This window comes from Zootoca vivipara, chromosome 16 (assembly GCF_965207765.1).
Source record: "Zootoca vivipara chromosome 16, rZooViv2.hap1.1, whole genome shotgun sequence".
NCBI classification, from domain to species: Eukaryota; Metazoa; Chordata; class Lepidosauria; order Squamata; family Lacertidae; genus Zootoca; species Zootoca vivipara.
The window spans coordinates 4,187,387-4,210,206 of NC_142599.1; the positions used below are offsets into that span (position 1 = coordinate 4,187,387).

Genomic DNA, 22,820 nt, shown 5'->3' on the forward strand with positions numbered 1-22,820 from the left:
GCTAGACGAATTCATGTTACGAAAAATTCGTCTAACGAATCGCGGTTTCCCATAGGAATGCATTGAAATTCAATTAAATGCATTCAATGCATTCCTGTGGGATTTGCTAGACGGAATTTTTCGTTATAAGAATAGACCCGTGGAATGCATTAAATTCGTCTAGCGAGGCACCACTGTACATGTATTTATATGCACAGTTTACCTAAGTATCTGCATTTTTTTTACACATTACTTGACTGGAGAACTGTGTCATAAAATTGGAAGTGCAGATTTTGAGGGATGGCTGGGTCTCGATTCACATACTGTTTTGGAAAGTATGAATTAGGTTGCTTTTAAATGTGAACTGAATTGTGAAATGTGAACTGAATTGAACCTCCTCCCATCCCTGCCTGAGGGTCCTGTCTGTTCCTGCTTTACCCAGCTGTTGCACAGATGTTGAATCGCTAAGTGCCCTGGGTGATTTTGGGTGGATAATGAATTCAGCGGAAATTGAACTGGGGGTGGGTAACTGGAGTAGTATGTATTGATTTGGGGGAATTAATGGTATTAAACTTGATTTAGAAGTGACCGGGAGTAATAGAAGGGGAATTGAAATGATCTTTAGTTGGATCTATTGGAAATTAATTGGGGGTAAATGAATTTAAGAGAAACTGAATTGGGGAAATGGGGGTCAAATTGGAGAAATTATCTGAGTGATTTGGATGAGTTTTATCATAGTTAATTTGTAATGTTTCCTTTTTGCAGTAACTCTCCAAAGCTCTCCACAAACGCCTCAAGCCCACACTTGTCAAAGAAAAAAGTACTACATCGTCTGCATATAATAAAATCTTCAGGGGTTTGACAGTCTAGGGTAGTGAGTGTGTTCCACTGGTAGGCTTCCTGCCAAATAATTTATGTAAAAATGGAAGAGAGTAGGGGCAAGGACACATCACTGTTTCACTCCATTGAGAAGAGGGACAGAGTGGGATACATGGCCTTTGCTATTCCATTTCACCTGCAATCAAGTGTTTGAATGAGAAATTATTTCGGTTGCCTTTTGTCACATATGATGTCTTACTCAGCATCTATACATATACACCTGTGCATATTAGCAAATTTCATACAACTTTGACACTGCTGCCTGCATGAGCTTAGGCAGGCACCCCCAAACTTCAGCCCTCCAGATGTTTTGGACTACAATTCCCATCTTCCCCAACCACTGGTCCTGTTAGCTAGGGATCATGGGAGTTGTAGGCCAAAACAGCTGGAGGGCCGCAGTTTGGGGATGCTTAGAGAGTGTAACTAGGACATTCCCCAGCACTTCTATGGTCTGTTTTCATGGGGAGAAAACAAGAGCCCTGTTGGCTCAGGCCAGCATCCTGTTCTCACAGACAGGGAACCCACAAGCAGGACCCGAGTGCAACAGCAGCACCCTCCTACTAGGACTTGGCAATATATCAGTATATCATTCAAAACCAGTTTGAAGTCCATTTTGTGATATTGGTTCCATAATTTTTGACCTTGCAATATATCATGAATCATGATGCATGTGTGTGTCTCATGCAAAACTCACAATGTGGGGAGAATTGTGAAGCCACCCAATGCTTCTCTCGATTCCTGCAGCCCCTGTAAACTCTGGCAGCTCAGCTCTCCCCTGCCTCATAAAGGGGGCAGTGAATCACAAGAAAAGGCGCTGCAAAAATCACGATGTGGGGAAAACCGTGAACCCAGCCAATGCCTTTACATAGCTCCATCCTTATTACAAGCATCATGATATATCGGTATATTGTGATGTTTTGCTGGTGATATACCACAATGTTGAATACCAGGTATCACCGAGCCTTACTCCCTACTTGTAATTCCCAAGTGGAAGAGGATTGGTAGTGGTGAGCAAGCTCTCTTCAATCTGTTGTTGAATCATAGAATTATAGAATAGCTTTGGAGGGGTCCCCCAGGGTCATTAATCCAACCACCTTCAATGCTGGAGTCTCACCACTACTGATCTTGTTCATACGATCAGCCTGTGATAAACTGAGGAACCTCATGGTACTCCAGAACACCATTTGAAAGTCACTAGACTGCCACCAAGTCTTAAGTAAAGCCTACTTCAGGCAACTTATTTATTCAGCAATCATCCTGATTGGCTTGTAAAGAGCTTACACGGTGGTTAGACTATGTTTAACTTTTAAAGGTAAAGGTAAAGGGACCCCTGACCATTAGGTCCAGTCGTGACCGACTCTGGGGTTGCACGCTCATCTCGCACTATTGGCCGAGGGAGCCGGTGTATAGCTTCCAGGTCATGTGGCCAGCATGACAAAGCCGCTTCTGGCGAACCAGAGCAGCACATGGAAACGCCGTTTACCTTCCCGCTATAGCGGTTCCTATTTATCTACTTGCATTTTGACGTGCTTTTGAACTGCTAGGTTGGCAGGAGCTGGGACCAAGCAACGGGAGCTCACCCCGTCACAGGGATTCGAACCGCCGACCTTCTGATCAGCAAGCCCTAGGCTCAGTGGTTTAACCACAGCGCCACCTGGGTCCCTAGTTTAACTTTAACTGAGTTTAACTTTTACTGAGTATTAATTTTGTTTTGTTCATGGGGAGATGAGAATCCCTTCTGATTTGCTTGCAATGTGTTTACATTTCCTGTTAATCATTAATTCACCCTACAATTTTAAGTGCATTTATTAAAAAGTGAATTTGTTACACTAGGGCAACAGAGTACTTTAATCTACTTTAATTCCACTTGCAAATGAATTAGAGATCTTAAAAAAAGGAAAGAGAAAGAATAATATCAACAGTAACAACAAATTGGAGTACCGAGCCATCACAAAAAGAGGTGAAAATATAACCTGAAACCACCTTGTTGTGGTTCATTGCAAGTATGGTAGTCAGATGAAAGTGTCATTCCACAATGTTCCAACTGGTGCTTGGAAGCCATGCTCAATAGTTTGTGCATATTCAGTACAGGACATCATGTTGCATTAATAATTGTGTTTTTCTTTCTAGAGCAGTGCTCCCACATCTCATGACTGCCACTCTTGGTTCCTCTACTCCTCAATTCACTCTGCATTTAAAAGTGAACCTACCTAATTCATATTTTCCGAAACAGTGCGTGAACTGAAACAGCCGTCTTTCAAAATTCACAATCTTGTGAATTTTACAACAGAGTGCTCCAGTCAAGTTACGTGTTCATAACTTTTAAATCAAAAAGCATAACCTATACTGTAATGAGGTGTGCATATAGATGCACATATTAGTGAATATGCCATGCAAAAATGTGTTATATTAGAGGAAATCACTTTGCAAAAATGTGCATGTAAGCTAAAATTGCATACAAAATCTGTGTTTTAGGAGAAATTCACCCTAAAATGCTAATAAATGTTTTGAGGGCTTTAAAAAATAATGCTTCAAACTGATATGGAAACCTAGAAAACTGAATTTAAGATTGAGAAACCAAAACTGCCAGATTCACCTGACTTCAGTCCATTAACCCACTTCGTTAGAATCTCTACTTCATTTCAAAATGGTAGAATTGGAGGTTGGCAGGAGACTTGGTCTACGCCCGGCCTGGTTGAATGTTCTTAGCTGAATGTTCTTTCAGACTGGCTCTGAATAAACAAAGCAATGTTGTGTAAGGGTAATGGAACAGAAGTGCATCACTTCAGCGCAGGAATTTTTAGTGTACAGCTGAAAAGATTAAAACCTTTTCTGCAAGCTGTTGGTGAATCTAAAGAGCCAGCAGAGAACTCTACAAATGTGAAGTGTCACTGGGCACAATAATCCACTGAGAACTTGGAAGCGGAGCCGCTGTGAAGTGGCAGAGTACATGCTCTGCGTGCAGAATCCCTGGCATCTTCAGATAGAACAGGGGAATTAATACCTTTGTCTGAAACCCTGGAGAGCTGTTTTGACGCTTGGTGTGGGGATGCCTAAACTGGAGGGATCATTGATCTGATCTGGCATTGGGGAGCTTCCTGTGTTGCCTGGGTGCACTACTGTGAAAGAAATGGAAGCACATAGCTGATTTCAGTAGGGGTAGGAAAGTGTTATTTTTTATGGTTTGTGACAAAGGATCTGTAAACTGCTCTGGCTGTTAATATGCAATCGGGCAGGCACAGTTCAAGCTTTTGCTTTTAGCACTTAAAGTGCTAGAAAAACTTGAGATCAGGGTATCTAAGGGGCTGCCTCGCCCACCGTATCCCTGCCTGGCAACTGTGCTCCTCACATGGGGCATGGCTGAGCGTACTGTATGCTCCAGAGATGAGCTTAGCCTGTATTGAAAGTCTCCATCTCCAGCTCTCTGGAATTAGTTACCAGCCGAAATGAGACCAGTGCCTAGTGTGGTGATGTTCAGGCACCCACTGAAGACGTTTTTTCATTAGGAAGGCTTTCCTTGCAGTGTAACCCAGTCATTTGTGGAATATCTATTTTATATCTGATGAAATTGCTTTGTTGTTTTTAGAATTTGTATGAATGCCTTTTGGGTTTCTAGCATTTCTCGAGCTGATTTTATTCTTCTTAGAGTTTCTGTTTGTGTGTTTTATTCTGTTTTTATTGTGTACATTGCTTTGGTGGCTTTATGCTGTGAAGCAGACTATAAATTTGGGCACTGTTAATAATAATTAATAATAACAACAGCTGCCACAACTTGAGGAGGACAGGCATGAAAAAGTGAGACAATCTCTGAGGTGGCACTGACAGTGGTTTATTGGCCAATGTGTTTCCAAGTCTTGCAACTTTTCTTTAGTGGCAAGGAATACAATCTTCAATGAATACAAATATCTCAGCCTTTAAAACAAGTATGGGATAAGCATGGGGTGTCCTTGGTGAGTAGGACCCACCCCTCATGCCTATATTAGCCCACCACTTTATTATTATTTTTCTGATGTTCAAATCAGTGGCTGCTTCTGGAGAGTTCAGTTTTCGTTTCTCACAATACCCCCTGACATAGTGTTACAGCAGTTTGAATATGCTTGATGGGGTGAGCTCCCATTGCTCTGTCTCAGCTTCTGCCAACCTAGCAGTTCGAAAGCATGCCAGCGCAAGTAGATAAATAGGTATCGCTGTGGCAGGAGGAAGGTAAATGACGTTTCCATGCGCTCTGGCTTCCATCATGGTGTTCTGTTGCGCCAGAAGCAGTTTAGCCACATGACGCAGAAAGCTGTCTGTGGACAAATGCTGGCTCCCTCGGCCTGAAGTGAGATGAGCACCGCAACCCCAGAGTCGCCTTTGACTAGACGTAACCATCCAGGGATGTCTCCTTCCTGTCGGCGGCTGGGGGAGAGGAAAGAAGGAGGAGAAAGGGCTGCTTTATCCTCCTTCTTTCCTGTCCCCCTGCCGCCGACAGCAAGGACAGGTCCCGGGGTTCGGGGAAGCGCTGCGCAAGCGCTTCTCTGAACCCCGGGATGTCTCCTTCCTGTCGGCGGCTGGGGGAGAGGAAGGGAGGAGGAGAAAGGGCTGCTTTCTCCTCCTTCGTACCTGTCCCCCTGCCACTGACAGGAAGGACAGGTCCCGGGGTTCGGAAAAGCGCTGCGCAAGCGCTTCTCCGAACCCCGGGATGTTCTAGCGCCCGTTTACTCAATGGGCTGAATTACACTAGTAATCTATAAACCAAGAAAGGTGGTGTTGGGGGAAGGGCCAGAGAAGATTCTTTACACTTCCTTAAAATTAATGATGAAATTTGATTGACTTCCCATCTCTCTCTCTCTCTCACTACCCCTAACATGCCCTTCCTTCAAGTCACTTCCTACCTACACATGATGCACACATCATGCTTAATATAGATTACTTTGAAGCAAGTTGCCATTGATCAATCATCACAATTTATAACACTCCCACTCTACCGCCATGCCTCTCTGGTTTGGAAGGTCCCATTCAGGGTAAGGGCAGATTAGTTCTCCTGTAGCGCAAGAGTGGGTAACCTGTAGCCCTTCAAACGCTCTTGGGCTCCAGCTTCCATTCGACACAGCCAACGTGGCCAGTGGTGAGGAGTAATGGGCACTGTAGCCCACCACTAACTGGGGAGCCCAATGTTCCATATCCCCCACTATACCACATTTAAAACCCAGCCCTGCAAGTGAGTCCATAAACAGTGCTGACCTAGGGAGGGGAAAGAAAAAGAGCCCATTCTCTCCTAGTTTACCAAAGCAGACATGCCTGGTTTCCTTTAGCTCGCCACAGGCAATTGGGAGGGCGGTTATTTACATGTCTGCTTTAACGGCACAGTAGTCAGCACTAATTTGTTAAATCCCTGCCAGGACTTGGTTCTTTTGGAGTAAAATGTAATGTGGGGGGAGGGGGAAACACATTAAAGCACCCCCCCCCGGAGAAGCAGGAGGCAGAACATGTTGGGAAACAGGTGGAGTTTATCACAAATGAGATAAAATTGGCACATTAACGCAGAAATAATCAGAGGTGCAAATAAAAGGTCTTAAACAGGGGAGCAGACTGGGGAGGAGGACTGTTTGCTGAGATTTTGGACTTTCACTGCAGTGCTTGGTTATGCAATTTCTGTAGTACATAGAAGTTTGCTAGCTCTTTACTTGTTGAGTTCAGAATATATAATTTCTACTGCAGAAGAGCAAAGAAAATGGGCCAGCCCTCAAAAATTTCCAAAACCATTGAACTTTTCTGGACATTTAAAGTTTTATTGATGAGGAATTATGTGAAGCAAGATGTCAATGGTGTCCTTTGTGTCTAAACCAATTGTGTGTGGCCGCCTGTGCAACCCAGCATACAGCGGTACCTTGACTTACGAAGGCGATCTGTTCCGCGGCGCTCTTCGGAAGTCGAATCCTTTGTAAGTCGAAGCGTCCATTTTGCGCTTTGCACATGCGCAGACTGAAAATACTTCCAGGTTAGCGGACTTCGGAAGTCGAGGCATTTGTAGGTCGAGGTACCACTGTATTCCTTTCTTGAGAAGGGAAGATAGAATGTTGCTGGAGTCCAATTCTCATCAGCCCTAGTCAGGAATGATGAGAATTGTAATCCCAACAACAACTGTAGCCTGTGATTAGCTTGACTTCTTATTGATCAGCTGGTTATTATTGCTTTTGAATATAAAAACCTTCAAACTCTTGTTTGGGGAGACAATCAGCAAAATCAGCTCATATAACTTAACTCCTAGTATATATTTTGGAAAGCTGTTGTCCTCTATGCATTTGGACACATCTTCAGATATTGTAACCCAATTTTTGCATTAGGGTTGTTGAGATCAAGCAGCAGGCTTTCATTTGTGTTTGGATAAAATTGGGCACCATTTTGAATCAAGATGGCGGATGGAACCTTTCCAAACTTCATTGGGTTTTTTTTGGGGGGGGGTGTTCTTATAATTCCTGAGCAACAGCAGGCACTTTCCCACTAGTACTTGATACATGCATTTATGTGTCTGCAGTCAGTTAATCGATTTATTACTAAATTCTCCCAGCTACAGCCCTTACCCAGACAAGAACCTCTTTGTTCTCAAATCTCTTTCTTCTCAAATCATACACCATATTGTTCAGTTTCCTCAGTGAAGTGTTATCAATATTCCCCCCCCCCTGGACTCCATCTGTGCTATTTGAGTGGCTTTGCTAACAGGAAAAACACCCTTGCATTGACTTTCACTTGCAAAATATGATGCTGATGGGGTGGGGGTGGGGCAAAAGCTCTCTTTTTCCTGGTCTGTGTCCAAAGTCAGTTCTTGTTATTTAGACCCTGTAGTATTGAATCACTCTTTCACTTTCAAAACAGTAAGAAATACTTAGCCAAATGTATCAGACATGCATTGAACATGCAGTAGTGTTTGAACTTAGGCAAGCCAGACTCTCTCTGCCTCTGCTACCCCTCCCCATGTCACAACACCAGTCATTGGAAGCTAGAATGGATAATACAGTACTAGAGTATCTTGCCTTTTTCAGAAAAACCACACTGGCATCATGCATTCACAATGTTTCAAACATTCTCTAAACAGCAATATCCATGCTAGATATTGTCTGTTGTCAATAAATATCCAATTTTTCAAACAGAAATCAGCATTCAGTCCTTCCTCGTGAATTGTTTATATTGTGGTTTTTAAAGAAATCTTTCAGTTTGCACATTTACTCAGAACTATTTTAAATAAAGCAGCATTAAAATCCAATAAATAACAAGCAGGGGTAGGTAAAAAACAAGGACCAAGTGCATGGTCTTTCCATGTATGTTTTCTTTAAACTTGGTTCTTTGTTCTCTTATATACTGTACAGAGAAAAAAACAACAATCAGAATTTGCACTCCTGGTCTTAAATAACTGCAATGTGCCTGTGTGGATGAGCTTTCTACACCCCCCCCCTTTTTTTAGAACAGGTGGTTCATCAATCTGCTGTAAACATAACTCCATGTTTCTAAATTTCTGATTTCCTTTTTTATTCCTTCTCGTGTTTTTTTTTAATTTAAAAAAGATGAACTTCATTTACTAATGTCTGACAATTTCCTGGGGTCTTTGTTTGCCACGGAACCATGCAATGACCTTTCTAACGATGTAGTTTTTGAAATTGCAGGAGAGTTTTTATCCTGTGCTAGGTTAACAGTGCAAATCCTCTACTCAGCCATAAACCCCACTGAGTTCAGTGAGACGCATATAGGATTGAAGCTAAGGGCTCAAATTTTCCATAGTAAAATTGGGAGTGCTCTCGCAGTATCAATCTACACCAGCTGTAAAAATGTTTTATTGTCAGCGAAACAGCTGGGAAAACCAGACACACACGCAGTCACTCCTGTGTTTACGGCCTCAATATTGATTTGTTTCTGAAATATGTCATATATGGCAATTTAAATGTTAGGGTTTGGTATTTAATTTTTTTTTACTATCTTTTTATTTAAATTTAATTTCGCTACATTGAATACATTTCTCATGTATCAGTCATGTTGCATGCTAAAGGTTTCAAATCCAGTTGCAAGGTGTTAGTTTATATACATTCCACACAATCATATGGAAGGGCTGGCTGATGTTGCATGGATGCAGGATCCCACCCTCATCTGGGGCTGAGCCAGGGGACTGAGTCCATGTGCAAACCAGTTCTTACTGCAGACTTGTATGAGTTGCCTGTCACTTGTATGAGCTGCATCTAGGTGACCAATCAGAAAGGCTTCACAAAAATCAATCACATGTAGCCTGAGAGAGGGAGGACACATACAGTTGGATAGGCAGAAATTATTACAGTATGGGCTACTTAGTTTGATGGACTTATTTCCATGGCTGCCATTTGGTATAGAAGCAGCAGGAGGAGGATGTTTCTGGAACCCACCTTACTTTCTAGGGTTGTAAGTTGTTTAAAATTGTTCTTAATACTGTGTTGCAACCTGTCCTGGGACCTTAGGATGAAGGGGAAGTAATAATAGATAATAGGTACACTGGAAAGCTAGTGACCTTGTGTGTGTGTGTGTGTGTGTGTGTGTGTGTGTGTGTGTGTGTGTGTGTGTTGGGGTATGTGGAGAATGACCAGGCATGGAGCTAGCCAGTCTATCTAACTTAACAGCTGCATGCTTAAAATGGTCTCTGCCCTGGAAGTGCGCTGGAGACGTTTGTGTGGATGGAGACTGTTGATCTTGGACAGGGAGAAAGGATGCATGTGAGGGTGGCCACTGCCCTCTGCTGTCCCTTGCCTCACCCCTCCCTGGTTAAATTTCCATGAGTTAGAGCGATGACGATGTTTCGCAGCTTGGAGCCAGCTGAAATCCCCAAAGCACTCCTTTGGCCGCCTGCTGTCACGTATTGAATTTCTAACATACCAGGGGGAAGTCTGCCGAGCCTCTTGGATGATGCAGAGTTCAAAAGCCTCCCCAGCAGCCTCCTGCTTGTTTGTACAGGGGTGATTAGCATGGTGTTCAGTGCTGCTGGAAAGCCAATGCATTTGCCGCCTGCTCCTGATTTCCCTCCTGCTTGCTTGTTAAGCCCATGTTGCTTTGGCTTCCCTCTAGGATACTGATGTTCAGGGACTGGTGCCGACACCCTCCACTGCCAATGCTGCCCTGAGCCTCTCCAACATACGGACACATCAGGTGGTTTTCTTGTGCCCCCAAGGTAAGTTATGTGATGTACATCCTCTGCTATCTGATTCCTTTGTTTCCCTCTCCCTCCAAATTCTATCTGTATTTCTGGCTGCATATTGTTTGTGCTAGAAGGGGGGGGGGTTACTTTCTGCACCCAGCTGCGAGGATATACAAACTTTGTGACTGCATTAATCAGGTAAGGTAAACAAAATACTGTACATATAATTTCTCCTTGTGTCATTTATTCAGCTTTTGCTGCTTGCAGTTTAGGACATATTGTGACAAAGGCTTTTTGTTGGCCTGCTCCCTGCTCCCTGGAAATGTAATTTGGCTACCTTTCTGGCTTTTGAGACCTCAGCAGGCATTGCCCACCTACTTTCATATTTTTGCAGTTATAAGGGCGGGAAACTTTTTTTTAAAAAAAGAATGAAAATAAAAGCTTTTACATCACGAAACTGTTCTGGGAACACATTTTGGATCCTGCACTCATGAATTGCAGCATATGGACAGCCTTGCATGTATGAAAACAATATTCTGCTGTGTATAGTTTGGAAAAAGGTGGAATTATGCAACTGAAGTGGGGCCTTTTCAGTAGTGGGCCATGCTTGTTGAATGTTATTCCTGGGAAGGCACGCCTGGTGCTGTTTTTAGGTGCCAGGCAAAGGCTTTTCTCTCTACTCGGGCTTTTAGCACTTAATTTGAAAGGTGACGTTTTGGCCTCATTTAGTGTGATGCATCTGTTAAATCCTGATCTGTTCAGTTGTGTTTTTAGAACTTCATTGGATGTTCTTATTTGGTTTCAGTGTAAGTCACTTTGGGTTGCTCTGTGAGAAAAGGGACCAAAAAACAGAATAAGCAAAAACATTTAAATAAATACAATCCATATACATCATGTAAATATTATTTGTATATCTTGTTCTGTTTCTGCTAATTGTGGCAAGGGACAAAGATCTATGCAACACATAGTTAGTTACCTTCATGCAGGAATTCCTATCCATCCATCTTCCCTAACCTCCTCTGCCACTCCAGGGCTTCTGAGATTTCAATGGGAATAATAGAAGAGCTAGAAGGTTCTAGCAACACTTCCTAGGGAGGGAGGAAGGGAGGAAGGAGGATTTTGGTCTGCTTTTCACAGCAGGCTGATTCGATCCGAAACACCCCCAACGTGCAAATCGCAACACAGCAACTACCTCTGCACTGCAAACTTTTTTGGGTTTTGTGATGCAGTTTCAGTGCACTAGAAGTCTGTGAGTAAATATGTATTATACATGAAAGATGTGTATTTCGGGGCGTGTTCTATGTTTTAAGCTGTGTATTTACGTAAAATATGTGTACAATTCAGATGTGGACTTTTCAGGTGCGTCTTCCAAAAAAAGAAACAAATCCAGAGGATAGTTTTAGATGGAAAGGACATAAAACCGAGTGCCTTTGAGACTGAAATGGGATGGAATTACAAACACGGTCCATTCCCTCTTACGAAGTCCAGCATTCATACAGTCCCAGAGAGCCATGGCACGTCTCCATGGCCCAGCCCCACAGCAACCCTGTAACATCCATAGAAAGGAAACCTCAGGGCGGATGGATGGCACAATTCCTTGCCACCTCCATGTTACCCCTCCCCTGGAGGCCAGCAGCACCCATGGGAGAAGGAGTCTCTCAGTTTGTCTGATCCTCTCTACAAATGTCTGAATTCTGTGGAACTTGTCTGTCTGTGACGACGTGGCTCTTTCTGCCATTCCAGCAACATGCGAAGTAGGTCTAAATATATCTCCCAAATGTGGTTAGTTTGGGGTTGATTCCTTATCTGTCTCCTTTCTAGTGAAAACTCCTAGCTCTGCACATGATTCAGGGTAGAACTAAGGAGGAAAGAGTGGGTTGATGCCTGTGGGCTCCCAGCGCAGTGTCGACTGACTGCGTACTTCCTGTTATCAGCAGAAGGCTCCAACTAACTTTGCTGGTTTTAAATGTATTCTTTTGGTTTTAATCTGGGATTCTCTTCTGTCTTTGAAAGCAGACGCCTGAAATGTCTGCCATGCTTGTAGCGGGTTGTCCATAGGAGAGAACAAATGCACTATAGAAATGGTTATACAACTAAGCATTAGAAAAAGCATTTTGCCCCATCTGGGCTAGCACTAAGGAGAAGATTCCCAAAGGATCTGTTTTCTTCTTCTTCTAAACCTTGAAGCTCCATTTTCCACGGATTTGTATGCTGTGAGAAGTTCTGCTGATTTTGCAAAAGATACTCGTGACAGGATTCAGTTGCTCAAAATGATTAGAGATGGGGGATTAAATTGATTCAGTTTTATTTGAAAGCTGAATTTATCAAATTGGCCCTTTCTGAAACAATATGAGAACCAAAACACAGCCACCCTTCAAAATTGGCACTTATCTATGTGCCCTAATGGTGGCCAAGAGACTGATACTGATGAATTGGAAGAATAAAGATATGAAACCCTTTAATCAATGGATCGACAATATGACAACACGCGCAACTTAGGAATGGACTTACAGATGTAGACTTTGTTTGGATAAATATGACAACATTTGCAATGAGTTTATACAGAAAGTAGTAGGATATTAATATCTATCTACATACATATTAGGATAATAACACTGTATCAATTTGTATTAGAATGTTTGGGAGTATATTACATTGTGTGTGTGTACACATACACATCTTCGTTCATTCCCCCCTGTATTTCTTTATAATTTAAATTCTTTCAATAAAATATTAATATCATAGCAGAGCCACTCATTCTCTTGATCATTTCAGTTGCCCTTTTCTGAACCTTATCCAACTCTAAATTGTATCTCACATGCGCATTAGGCAAGCCTTGCCTTTTTTTTAACCTTTTGGTTTATATAGCATTGGGGGGGATACCAGCAGATTACCCATTCACACAGATTTGGCAAGAGACTTTGAGGCCGACAGTCTGACTCTGCTGGTTTGGTAAGTGTCATACTGGTACTTGTGGCCGTCTGACTCACTGAATTTGGTGACTTGGTAGTTCATAACTACATTCTCTTAGCTATGTAATGGCTCCTTACCTGACTCCAGGGTGGGTGGTGGTTGTGGCCTGCTGTGCGGGCTTTCCCTCCTTCCCCAGGGGCCAAAAGGCTCCCCGTAATGGCTGGCCCTTGAGTCCTCCCCTGGCTGACCACTGTGGATGGTGGGATAGCCCACCAACACCAAAATCTGAACTGCCCAGTCAGGGGCAGGCAAGAGGGTGGAGCTTAGGTGGTGGACCAGAATGTGGATGCCTTCCCTCTGGTCCTCTGCCTGACATTAAAAACCTGCACTCAAATCTCACATAAAGTGGTACCTCTGGTGACAGACTTAATTCGTTCCGGATGTCCGTTCTTAACCTGAAACCGTTCTTAACCTGAGGTACCACTTTAGCTAATGGGGCCTCCCGTTGCCACCATGCGATTTCTGTTCTCATCCTGGGGCAAAGTTCTTAACCCGAGGTACTACTTCTGGGTTAGCGGAGTCTGTAACCTGAAGCATCTGTAACCTGAAGTGTTTGTAACCTGAGGTGTTTGTAACCCGAGGTACCACTGTACCTAAGAATCTCACACACCTAAACTCTCTGGAAACAGAATGCTACCGACACCTTCACTAGCCTTTGAGGAAAGCAACACAATTCTGATAACTCTTTGGGAAGTTTCAGGCATTGTCCTAAAAAGGGCTTTTGTGAAAAACATAAACTCCAAAGTCACTCTCATAAGGGTTATGTAACTGAGCAGAAAAGAGCCCTGGACTCTGACATCACTACAGAGTGTCCCTCTATTCCCCCTCCCAGCAATGTGTAAAATATCACGGCCTCCGGATGTAAGAGCACGTTCTCTCTTGCTATTCCTGATCCAGCAGGAAAACTTGGACAGCTCCTTCCCTTGCGGTTTGCTATGATGTAAATAATATCTTGGCCGGGTCACACGTCCTGCCGCTCTTCTGATGTGGCGTCTCCAAGAAGGGGGGGGAGGAATGTAAACAAAACAGTTTTTGGTTGTTGTGGAGGAAAAATGTCAGCATTGTGGAAAATTAGCGCTGGGATGGTTCTATCCTTATAGGGCTTTAAAAAAAACAATAGCTACAGACTCATAAAGTTTGTGAAAATTTTGTTTTAAATAAAACAACCAGTTGAATTTGAAAATCTACAAACTTGCTAGTGCACATCATTTTCTTCTAATCAAGCCTGCCTGCAACAAGCTACGTTGGGGTACTTCAGTTGACTGCAAATGAAAAGGATAGTCTTCTAAGTTGAAAATAATTTTGGGGGTCTCCTTGTCAATTACAGGCCTATTTATAACTAGCTGTACCCGGCCACGCGTTGCTGTGGCCCATGCGCTAAATTGAAAAGAAAAGAAAGAGAAAGTATACCTTTTAGAGTTGTAGAATATCACAATACTTGTGGGTAGATCATATTTTTTGTTGTTCACATGGGGTCCCGAGGTGGGAGTTCTGTGGGGGTGGGGTGGGGGTAGCGCGGGAAGGCGGTACAGCGCGAAGTTCTGGAGGGTGGGTGTTGTTGGAGACTGAGTGTAACATGGAGGTGGTCAGGGGTCCCGAGGTGGGAGTTTTGTGTGGGGGTGAGTTTTCGGTCTCCTCTTTTCTAGGCTAAACATACCCAGTGCCTTCAACCATTCCTCATAAGGCTTAATTTCCAGAGCCTTAATCAGCTTGGTTGCCCTCCTCTGCACACCTTCCAGCTTGTCAACATTTTATTGAGAGCAGTACTTTTATTGTTTTCATGTGAGTATTTTTTTTAATCATAAGCTGTGTAATAAGTAAGTAAAACAAACTTTTTTTTCCATAGAAACTCTCAAAGCCATTCTTGTTTACATCTTAATGTGGCATCTGTAGTTCAAAGGAATTCATGACTTTCTCGTGAAGCAGTCCTTTTTTAGTTCCTGGAAATGGGGAGAGGCTTGGATTGATTACCTTCAGGTTTCAGAAACAGTTTGATCCCTAATGGCTATATATCAAATAAACAAAAATTCAAAACAGTGGGAATGATTGGTGAAAATAAGCTACAGTATTTTGTTGCAAGGAGGAAAGGTAGAGCAACTGCTTTTAAAACGAGAACATGTTTTGGGGGGAGGGGAACACTTTGACATTTTAAAGTTAGGTTCTAACCAGGGATAGGATTAGGATATGTCTCTACATGGTGCTTCAAGCACACTGTAGTTTAAATGTCTGGGCTTTCTCCACCCTCCCCTAATCCTGATTCCTTAGAATTCAACCCCTCTGAAGGAAACAAGAATTTTGAACAGAGAATTCGCAACACCCTAAGCAATAAATAAATCTACAGTTCCCAGTGTTCCTTTGGGAACAGCCATGAAGCCTTTTCAGCTAACCCAGTTTTAAAAACTAGTTTGAAATGCAGATGGATACTACCGTATGTTGATATTGGTTGAGGGAACAGGAAAATGGAGCTCCCAGTTGCCAATAGTTTTGGGGTTTTTATCTTGGCTAGTAGTTTTATTTTGGGGGGTACATTCAGATGTTGGGATTGTTGTGTTAGTTGTCCTGGTTATAATACTAGTGCCTCTGTTGCCATTTCTGACTTTCCTTTTACACTGCTGATATGGAACTGTGGCTTTTTGCTCGCTATACTGCCTTGGCGCATGGTAAATTTCACCCAGGCCAGTGGGTGTGGTGTGACACAACAGCAGACAGCACTAGGCATGTCACCCTCCCAATCCCTTTGTGCACACGTGCAGTTCGGTTCCCCCATTGTTCCCCCATGAAAATGGCAGGAAGGAGCTGTATACTGGAGTACCACCCTGTGATTTGGGGGTGGGCAGTGGGGTGGTAAACAGATTTCCCCCCTGCATACCTGCCAAGTTGCTGTCAGAGAAATAAGGGACCGGGCGGAAATAGCAGACCGAAAGTAGCGCTGCTGCCATTTTGGAACTGGGCGGAGCAGCATCAAAAGTTGCTTCTGAGCATGCTCCGCCCAGTTCCAAAATGGCCGCCACACCAGAATAAACCGGGGGGGGGGGAATCCGTTTTTTCAGCTAGGAACAACTGGAAAAACGGGGATTTCCCAGGGAAAATGGGAGACTTGACAGCTATGCCCCCCTGAAGCAGTCAGTGTGGACATGAATGCTAAACTTGCACTAGATTACCAGAGCTTCTTGTGTTGTATGAAAGATCACATAAAGCAGGCACCTCCAAGCTATGGCCCTCCAGATGTTTTGGCCTACAACTCCCATGATCCCTAGCTAACAGGACCAGAGGTCAGGGAAGATGGGAATTGTAGTCCAAAACATCTGGAGGGCCGAAGTTTGGGGATGCCTGACATAAAGCATGAAAATTATAATGTAAGGAAACATCATGAAAATGGAATAAAGTGCTAAGTGGCTTCCTCTTCTCCCTCTCCTCCCACACTGCTGTGCCTAAGTGACCTTATCTGGCAGCTTTGCAATCCATGCCACAGACCTGGGCCTGAGCTGCCATGATGTTTTCTCACGATGCCTTGAAACAACAATGCAGTGGAAGGAGTGTGGAAAATTCAAATGACAGCTTCCACCCAGCAACCTGGCACAGAAAGCCCAGGGCAGGTCTCTGTGCCATGGCAAACTCTACCAGGGCTCCAGAAGGTGCCAGAAGTATGGAGCTGGTATTTTATTTTTATTTTTATAATTTCTATCCTGCCCTTACTCCCAAAAGAGCCTAGGGTAGCAAACCACCAAGCAGCAAAAACAGCACAATCAAATAAATAAACAAAGGGATCAAAAACATTTGAAAAAAACGTATTTAAAGCATTAAGAATGTAAGAAATGTTTAAAATGTTAAAATTATTAGCATATCCTCACAGCTAATAATTTCAATATTGCCAGGAACACGACCTCATGAGAAAGACTGCCTCTTTCCCTACAGACTCTCTTAGGTGTTGAAATTGACAGAGAGGGCCCCTCGTGGTAGTTCTTCCTTCCTCAGAAGGTGTTTTTTTGGGGGGGGGTGATCTGGAGGAAAGCCTTCTCTGTGGCAGCACCTAAATTGGGAATCTTCTGCCTACCAGAGAGTTGCTCATCTGGTAACTTCATGATACAGCTGATATCTTTGCCACGTAAGATATATATTTCTAGGGCCCAGCCTATTTTTGTGGTTGTATTTTTTGTAAGTTTTGTAAGAAGAAGAAGAAGGAGGAGGAGGAGGAGGAGGATGCTTGGGTGAGAAAGAATGTTTCAAAATCCTATCTATTGATAAGTAATCTATATAAATAAAAATGTAAATGCCCGTTTGTACAAAATAAAAAATCTCTGAAAGTTTTTGATCGATTGCTTTGAAATATTGACAAAACGTTGCATTTGAATACGGGAGTGTTTGCATATAATTAGATTATATAGATGTCACACCTGTGACAGGTAAAAACATGCTTTTTTGGAAAAACAGCGCCATCTGTTGGCTGTCAAAGCAACACACAGATTTTTTACTCCCAGGACGCCTTGGGGTGCGCGGTGGCGTCCTTCCGGCATGAGCACGCAGAGGATACTTGGGAGCAGGTGGCCGGCGGCTCCTTCTGGGAGAATGGGGGCCGGATCCTGTCCCTTCACCGCCGCCGCCTCCCCTCTCACTGCCGCCCTTGGCATTTCCGCTTTCGATAAGGAGCTGCAGCTGGGCCGCCTGCGCCCTTGCCCACCAGGATCTGCTGGGCAGAGCAGCCAGGCCCTCCCAAAAATGTGCATACAATAGGTGGCTCCATCTGGGAGAGCGGGGGCCAGATCCTGTCCATTTGCCGCCACCGCCTCGCCTCGCATCCATTTGCCACCGCCGCCTCGCCTCTCCCCACCACCCTTGGCATGTCCGCCTTCAATAAGGAACTGCAGCTGGGCTGCCTGCCCACTTGCCCACTGGGATCCGCCGGGGAAAGCAGCCAGGTCATCCCCAAAATGTGCATATGGTATGCGAGGGGGAGAGGGGGGGGTCGGGGTAGAGGGTGACATCACGTGGGGGGAAGATGTCGTCACACGGTGGGGGCAACAGAGAGAGGGCTGTCGTTATGTCATGCGCCTGTCTTGGGAAATGGGGGCCCTGACTGAGCCACAGCAACGCGTGGTCGGGTACAACTAGTACTGTACTTAATATAGTTCAAACCAATGTTAGTGTTTTTTATACATTATAACTTTCCTTTTGGGTTGAATCCTTTTTCAATTTATTGTGTTGTTGACTTCCTTCTACCTCATTATGGTTTCAAAATCCCCTCCCCCAATGTTAATAAGGGTTAGGGTTAATTTGTAAGGGAACTCTTAGCATCGAAACCGACACAAAAACGAAGAAGCTGAGTCAGCTGTCGCAGGATCCAGGTTCACCCCCACTGGCCTGCTTTCAGAGCTTCAGGTCTTTGCTGTGGAATGAAACAGTTTTTCTGAAGCAGCCTACAAGATTGAGTTGGACAACCAGTGTTGAAGGGTCAGTGCTTCCTGGCAGAAGGCATGGCTTCCAAGTATTGGGTCCCAGTACCATTATGTGGTGTATACCGGTAAATTAATTCCTGATGGTGATTGGTGTTTCAGAGGAGAGGTCCTCAGTCTCCCATGCCCTTCGGGTTCAAACAAAACGACACTCATCTATTTTCCTGCCTCTTGCATTCCACTCTTTAAATTCTCTTAAGGCAAGGAGAACCTCAAAATTGCGCATTCATCATTTTAAGTCAACTGGAAGCTGTTTGATTAAATAAATTCTTATTAAAAATAAAGAAATAAAAGAAATGATCTGTTCACTTTCTTCCAGCACACAGATGCTTTCAGGAAAATAAATTTCCTGAACGAGCCATTTGGACAGTCTCTGTGGACTTTAAGATCCACATCATTAATTCAATTTTGCTGCTTTCATTAAAATTATCCGCAGTTTTTAAAAATATATTATTATTATTACAACATACAGTACAAGTGCACTTAAAGTAGGAAACCAAGGCCATCTGAAAAGCATTTAGGGAAAGTAATTTTGAGGAGACTCACTAATGGTTTTGAAAGACTTTTGGAAACACAATATAAGGCAGGTCTGCATCAGCAGATGAAAACTGGAATGAGAGGAAAGAGGACAATATTATCCCCAATCCCTCAATACTGTATGTCTGTAGCTGAGCAGCAGGAAGAAGAGGCATTAATTTTTAAGGAAAATCTTACAATGAACAAGAACCTTGTATATAAACATTAATGGGGATGATGCATAAGCAGAATACTTTTATCAGACAGGGGCTGCTAGCTCTTGAATGTTCTCTCCATTGAGTACCCACTACCTGTTTGCTGAAGCCTGGAGGCATAACAAAAACTGAAATAATGGGCTAATGCTGCCAATTTCTTCAAAAGTCCAATACAATACAAACAGCACGCAAAGGCACAATATTCAATCAAGTTTCAATCAAGTATTATTAGTACAAAAAGAAAACAATAAGAGAACCATATACAAACGCTGACACAGAAGCTAAAACCAAACGTCAAGCAGATAGCATATACAAATAAATACCGAAAGGCAAACCAGTCTTTATGGTCTTTGAGGCTATGTAGCGGTCAGCAAAGTGGCAGCAGGTCAAACGAAGTGTCAATAATAGACAGGCTGTCGGCGTTTTTCACCTGTTTCACCCATCTGACAGGCTTCTTCAGTAGTTTCTCCTTCTGCTTTCTGTTATGTTTAATACATTCACTGGTGGTATAAGCCAGGTCTTATTAGTATTTGAACTAAATTACTAATATACATCTAAACAAACAAATATCAAAGGCAGTACTTACAATTCGTATGAAACCACTTATCTTGGCTTAGGCCACAATGCTCAAGTTCTTATTTCGAAAGGTTCTCTCATGCAGCTTTGATACATATATCTGCTTGACGTTTGGTTTTGGCTTCTGTGTCAGCGTTTGTATATGGTTCTCTTATTGTTTTCTTTTTGTACTAATAATACTTGATTGAAGCCCGGAGGCATAGCTTGGTATTTAAAAGATTTGTGGCATGATTCCATAGTCACAAATTTGCAAAAAATTGCATGTGCCAATTAATATGTATATAGGCAAATTTAGAATCTGACTGACAGAATGCAAACCACCTAATTTCCCATTCAAAATTACCCCACAGTAGAATTTATATTCGCTTGCACCCCATACCAGATCATCTCAAACCAATTCCTATTCAGTTCAGTTAATTTCTCAACAGATCATCCTGCTCCAAGACAATTCAATTACGCTTCGGTTACCCCCACTCATTACTCCTAAAATTATCTCTAGATAAAGTCAGTAACTAAAGTCACCTCCACCCCCATTCTGTTCCCCACAAATTTAGTCTACAAAAGAACCTGGCAATAAAAATCACATTTAAGTCTCAGACAGTTTTCCGGGTCATGTAGCCAGCAGGACTAAACCGCTTCTGGCGCAATGGAACACCGTGACGGAAACCAGAGTGCATGGAAACGCTGTTTACCTTCCTGCTGCAGTGATATCTATTTATCAGTGTTACCTCGGTTTACAACCACAATTGTTTCCGGAAGTCTGTACTTAACCTGAAGCGTACTTAACCTGAAGCGAACTTTCCCATTGAAAGTAATGGAAAGTGAATTAATCCGTTCCAGACGGGTCCGTGGAGTACTCAACCTGAAGCGTACTTAACCCAAAGTATGAGTGTAATTGGTTCTGGAAGTCTGTACTTAAAGTGAAGCGTACTTAACCTGAAGCGAACTTTCCCATTGAAAGTAATGGAAAGTGAATTAATCTGTTCCAGATGGGTCCGCAGTGTTTGTAAACCGAGGCGGTTGTAAACCGAGGTATGACTGTACTTGCACTGGCGTGCTTTGAACTAGGTAGGGCTAAGAAAAGAGTCCCTATCTGAAACTCTGGAGAACTGCTGTCAGTCTTCCTAGATGTTGCCCATTGGCCTCTGCCTGCTAGACAGCAGCTCCCACTGAGGACTTTAGAGGCCAGGGAGGCCAGGTGAGCTGCTGGAACCCGCTCAGCTTACAATGCTTGCTGTTTCATTCAAATGGCCAAACTGTGGTTTGTACCTGGCAAACCATGGTTTGATTGCTCTGGACCAAACAGCAAAATATAGTTTTCTCTAAATTTAGGATTAGTAGGAAGGAGCACATTCGCCCAAGACTCATTTACATGGTCCTAAAATTTAGTTTGGTATTGCTTCTGAACAAGCTCATGGTATCTGTGACATGTGGATTGCAGGGGCTGGACTACATGGCACTTGGGATTCCTTCCAACTCTAGAATTCAATGGTTCTATGAAGTGAGAAGGAGTGAAGACTCTCTTAGATGTTAAGCACAAATCAGGACTCCTGGATCAGAAACAGAACAATCCCATTTGGTTACATACTGAAATGAGCCATGCAGCAAGGTTTTTTGAATCCTAGTCAAGCTAAATAGGCAGTCATTACAAGAGCAGGAAAGCACCCAAAATCTCGTTTAGATTCTTGCTCATCTTCATCTAAAAATGAAATTAAGTGAATTTGGCAAAATTGAATATAATAAAGCAGTGAGGGGGCGTCTGCAGAATTCAGCTGCCCTTTTGGCTGTTGCCATTTAAGCCCATTTCTGCTTCTACCACATCCAGTGAACCATCTCCTTCTCCAATCCTCTCATGGCTTGTTTTTGCTACAGTACAGACCACAATTACAAGATGTGCAGAAGATACTTCAGCATAAAAATTAAAATAAGCAGGGCATGTGGATTTATTTTTTTCCACATAAAAACACATTTGTGTGTGTGTCTGCAATTAGTCAAAATGCATTTTCTTTGCATTATTCATTGCCTGTGTTCCAGAAGCAGCCGCAGTATGTCTGTCCACAAGCAGACTGAGGAGATAAGTTCACCTCTTTAAATAAAAAATTTAACGACTAAGCAATGTAATTTGCCTCCCACTGAAGTCAATAGCAAAATTACCATTAGCCATAATGGGGCTAAATTACACTCTAAATATATTTAATGGGTATTAAAGAAACCCATTCTCTATTCCCAGACACTAGGGGAAAGTAACAATATTTTTAAACTTATAATGCAGCATTTATGCATAACAATGTCAACCTTTGGCTCTGTAGGTCAAAACTGCTTTGGAAGTGCTGTGCTGCCTGTTCTCATATTGCCACCCTCCGGACCTCTCATGGACGAGGCAGACAAAGAAGGGCCTCCGATGATGATCGCAGGGTCTGGGTCAGTTCATGTGGGGGGAAGTGGTCCTTGAGGTACTGCGGTCCTGAGCCGTTTAAGGCTTTATGGGTCCAAACCAGCATTTTGAATTGTGCTAGGAAACTAATTGGCAGCCAGTGAAGTCAGGTCAGGATTGGTGTTCTATGCTCAAACCATCTTGCCCTGGTGAGCAGTTTGGCTGCCGAATTCTTCACCAAGTTTAGGATCAGAGTTTTCCTTCTCCTAGATGTGCTATAGTGGTACATCGGTTTTCGAACACCTCCATAGTCGAACGTTTCGGAACTCGAACGCCGAAAACCCAGAAGTAAATGCCTTGGTTTTTTAACGTGCTTCGGAAGTCGAACAGGAAATGTGACTTCCGTTTTGAGGCTTCCACTTTCAATTTTTGGTTTTTTAACGTTTCAGAACTTGAACAGACTTAATTACATTCAAAAACCGAGGTACCACTGTACCTTCACAGGTTGCTGAGCCCCACCTTCCCCTCACTTCCCTCTACGGAAAGTGGGGGAAGGTGCCTTTTGACCATTGGACCCCCCCCTTGGTCTCGTCTGCTCCACCAGCATCTCCAGAACAGGATGCTGGACTAGATGAGCTACTGGCCTGATCCTGCACACTCTTCCTATGTTCTTATGTCAAATATTTTGAGGTAGATCCTTACTCAAGTTTCCTTTTTGTAATATAAAA

The 22,820-nt window shown here is 43.2% G+C and overlaps 1 protein-coding gene across 12 annotated transcripts in view; it reads left to right on the forward strand.

The window, feature by feature from the left end:
• The window catches only part of PITPNM2 (phosphatidylinositol transfer protein membrane associated 2), a 213,112-nt gene that overhangs the window by 28,950 nt on the left and 161,342 nt on the right, over positions 1-22,820 (forward strand). For 10 of the 12 annotated variants that reach the window (XM_035098032.3, XM_035098047.3, XM_035098045.3 and 7 more), the window contains exon 2: positions 9,919-10,021. The gene's annotated coding sequence lies outside the window, so the exon portion shown is untranslated. Of the gene's footprint in view, positions 1-3,640; positions 4,018-6,741; positions 6,782-9,918; positions 10,022-22,820 lie in introns of those variants that run through there. The other 2 variants (XM_035098033.3, XM_060269814.2) reach the window with 2 other exon arrangements.